Source organism: Notolepis coatsorum, assembly GCF_963971535.1.
Source record: "Notolepis coatsorum genome assembly, chromosome: 1".
In the NCBI taxonomy this organism is placed as follows: domain Eukaryota; kingdom Metazoa; phylum Chordata; class Actinopteri; order Aulopiformes; family Paralepididae; genus Notolepis; species Notolepis coatsorum.
Genome location: NC_140165.1, coordinates 973,549 through 977,814, shown reverse-complemented (window position 1 = coordinate 977,814; position 4,266 = coordinate 973,549). Strand labels below are relative to the sequence as shown.

The 4,266-nt window shown below is 39.8% G+C and overlaps 1 protein-coding gene across 1 annotated transcript in view; it reads right to left on the bottom strand.

The window, feature by feature from the left end:
* Positions 1-4,266, bottom strand: part of pcid2 (PCI domain containing 2) — a gene marked incomplete at its 3' end in the record, with an annotated part of 23,495 nt that overhangs the window by 1,262 nt on the left and 17,967 nt on the right. The gene's annotated exons all lie outside the window — the stretch shown is intronic.

Sequence of the window (4,266 nt, the reverse complement as noted above, 5' to 3'; positions counted from 1 at the left end):
CACAACACACACACACACACACACACACACACACACGCGCGCGCGCGCACACGCAACATACCAAACATTCACCATTCCCTTCTGTTATTGTACTGAGAACATCAACCCCCCCCCCCCCCCCCCCACCACCACCCATCATCATTAATTTCCTTTACCGTTAGTAGCACAGCCAAAGGTGCACACCTGGGTATGATAATAATTCATTCATATTATCATACATACATTCATACATACATACATACATACATACATACATACATACATACATACATACATACATACATACATACATACATACATACATTTATTATATCATGGTTGTGTTTTTTTTTTATTGGTGTTGCTATTTGCTTGGTTCAGGTTAATGAAAACATTTGTATATAGTGTGTAGGACATTGTTAACACTTTGATCGTCATGGGTTAAATTCATAATTTACCATCCCTCGCCAGCTCTATTTGTCTATGGAGAAGTTCCCCTTCTTTGCAGGGCTATAACTTTTTAAATTCTATTGCTAAATTGCCATTATTATGGCCCATTCAAGGTCCTATATGTATTGTTCAGGGTGTAGCAACGTTAAACTTTTTCATTCACATATTCATACTAAAATATGGTCTAAAGTATAAGTATGTTTTTATCGTTTTCTGCAGCTTTCTTCAGAACGTGATTTATAGCCCCAAATGCATTATATTGATGATCAAATACAGTTTGCTAGGAATCTGTGCGAGATAAAAAATTTCAAATGGACGTACTTCTAGAAGTTACTACGTATCATCTGATGTTGACCGGATGGGCGAGGGGGCGTTTATAATTCCGTGGGCAGCGTTAGATGATTCATCCAGAGTGGGTCATATGTTCATCATAGCAGTTTATATGGAACACGTTAGAATATAACGCTGAATCTTACCGTGGCTTCCTCGCGCCGCTGGCAGATGAGCGTGGAACAGAATTTTTTCTATTATGGGATGTAGAAATGCCCGATCCATTTCCAGGTTGTATAATAGTATATACGTCCAAATCATGTTGTTTTTTCGAGTTATTTGCCCCGATCGATGTTCACTGTGTCAAGACGGAGTCTCTCTAACGATAGCGAGTGGCCGGACCACATATGGATGAGCACTACCGGTTCAAAGGTTAATATCCGGTTGGCGATCTGCCGATCTGCCACCAGATGGCGCTCTTGAACCGCTAGAGAGTTGAGAGGAGATCAGCAGTGTGTCTCAGGGCTCCGGAAAGGAAATATGATTTAGATGACAGATTTTTGAAATATTGACATCAAAGACGAGTTACGGCGTCTTCGGCAGAATGAGCATGGCTCGGAATGACGTGAAAACTCGTTCACGGCGATCATAGTGTTAATTAATTGATGTGTAGCACCTGTGTGAAGCTCCCAGGTACATGAGGGCCGTTTTGGCCGAGCAGAGGTTTTGTAACCTGCTCAGTTACAAAGTAGGTAACATAGTGGGCGGCTGGGTGGCGCAGCGGACATTGCGCTCGTCACCAACGCAAGAGACACCGGGTTCGACTCCGGCTGTCGGCGTTGCCTCCGGCTTGGGCCGGCCGTCATACTGGCTCATTGGCAGAGTCAGCGGGTGGGAAGTCGATGGGTGGTAATCTGGACGTTGTGGACAGCGACTCCTACAGGTCGGTTGGGGGACGCCTGCACAGCAGAGACAGGAAATGGCGGGGGCAGTGTGAGCCTCCCACGTGTTACACCTCGCCAAAATGAGAGTCCGCGCTGGCAGGTGAAAAGATGTGACAGGCTGCCTCCTCGTGTGCCGGAGGGGACACGTGATGCAAGGCTTCTATCCTCCCTACAACCGACCAGTGGGGGGCATATGCGAGCAACGTTCAAGACAGGGGAGGGGAGAATTGGAAAACACGAAATTGGGATGGGAGAAAAATAGAAAATAAGGAGAAAAAGTGGATAAAAAAAAACTAAGTAGGTAACATAGTGAAGCGCCGTAAGTGTTTTGTTAGTCTGTTGAGTATTGTGAGTTATTTTGGACCTCATTGTATGTTGTAGGTATAGTGTATTAGTGTTTTGTTATTTCGCTTGTGTCACTAAATGACGTCACCTCGGCACCGTGGGGGGCGGGCGAATAAAACACCAACATACTTTCTCCGACTACGCCGTTGTTTGTGGGCGTTTTTTTGAGGAGTCTAGAAAGAACCCGCCACACTTTATCTTGTAAGACAAATCACCATGGTAGTATGGTACTATTTAATTCAGAATGCTCTATTGTCTTTTACTTTTTAATACTGCTGAACGGAACCCTTAGTGCCGTCAATAGATACAAAAATATTTACTAATTAATCTCACAATTTTCTGTAATTAAGCTAGATTAAAAATAGCATTTTTCGATTTAAGACCGAAGATTGTAACAGATATTTACTTGAGTAAAATCATGGAATTAATGTAAAATCAACACAAAGAAAGTATATTTAGATTCAAATACTATTTTAATAGTATTTTAATAGTCATATAAATCATATTAACAACAAAAATGTGTTCCATCTTCATGTCAGATGATTTTCAAAAAGGTGCACGAGTCGATGCAAAAAAAGAACAAGCAAAGATACTGCTGAAAGTTCAGAACGTTGACGATTTTTCACTCCACAGATTAATCTAGATTCATTTATTTTAATGCTTTAATTAATTTAAATTAATCACCAAAGTTAAAGCATTCACTTTGACAGCCCTAATTATTATATATATATATTTTTTTACACAATATATGTGTGTGTGTATATATAGTGTGTATATATAGTGTGTATATATAGTGTGTATATAGTGTGTATATATAGTGTGTATATATAGTGTGTATATAGTGTGTATATATAGTGTATATATAGTGTGTATATATAGTGTGTATATATAGTGTGTATATATAGTGTATATATAGTGTATATATAGTGTGTATATATAGTGTATATATTAGGGATGCCCCGATCACGTTTTTTGCCACCGATACCGATCACCGATCGTCGTGATCCATATCGGCCGATACCGATCCGATACCGATTGTTTTTGATTAAAAAGAAATTAAAAATTATTTTATATAAAAAGTTTTTTTTTTTTAGACTTGTACTTGTATTATCTGCGACTGCGAGACATCGCCACCACGCAACAAGTCAAAATGCTCACTATCTGCAAACAGCTCCACTGTCTGTGTGTACTCTAGTAGCCCAGCTCAAAAGGATTCTCCGGCGCTGCAGCGGGACCCCATTGGTAACGTTAAGTGCTTTGGTCGTTTCACATTCAGCAAGCCCTCAGCTCGAATACGCATTAAATCAATGTTATAAGACATTGATATCAAGAGCTATCTGTAGCTACTGCTAGCCGGCTAGATGACGTTAAGACAGAACTTTAGTTCAATGGGACATTTCGTTTTGAACAGTAAACGAACGTCAGCTAACGCAAGCTAACTGAGGTATGAACATGAACTACTAGACTTTCTGGATCATTTGTTGATATCAGGAGCTATCGGTAGCTAGCCGGCTAAATACCGTTAGACAATGCCTACTAAACGTGAATAGTTGACTGGGTAATTTTGTTTAAACAGTAACGATAGCTAGGTAGCTAACGTTAGCGCAGGTCGAATGCAGTGCACTACAGACTCGAGCAGAGGAGCCGCACCTCTTTGTTTACAAACTCTACACGGGGGCGGGCGGGGCTAGGGAGGAGGAGCAGCGGCAGTTTGCAGGTCGTGTGTGTCTGAGACAGACAGCGAGTGAGAGCTTCGCTTGATCGGTTTCCGCTATCGGCGAATATGACTAATTATCGGAATTCACAGATTGCATATTTATACTGAGTATCGGCCGATAACGATCGGTGGCCGATCGATCGGGGCATCCCTAGTATATATAGTGTATATATAGTGTATATATAGTGTGTATATAGTGTATATATAGTGTGTATATAGTGTGTATAGTGTATATATAGTGTGTGTATATAGTGTATACAGTGTGTATATAGTGTATATATAGTGTGTATATATAGTGTGTATATAGTGTGTATATATAGTGTGTGTATATAGTGTATATATAGTGTGTATATAGTGTATATATAGTGTGTATATAGTGTGTATATATAGTGTGTATATAGTGTATATATAGTGTGTATATAGTGTGTATATAGTGTATATATAGTGTGTATATAGTGTGTATATAGTGTATATATAGTGTGTATATAGTGTGTATATAGTGTATATATAGTGTGTATATAGTGTGTATATATATAGATCTACCAGCAGCATCTTGACAGG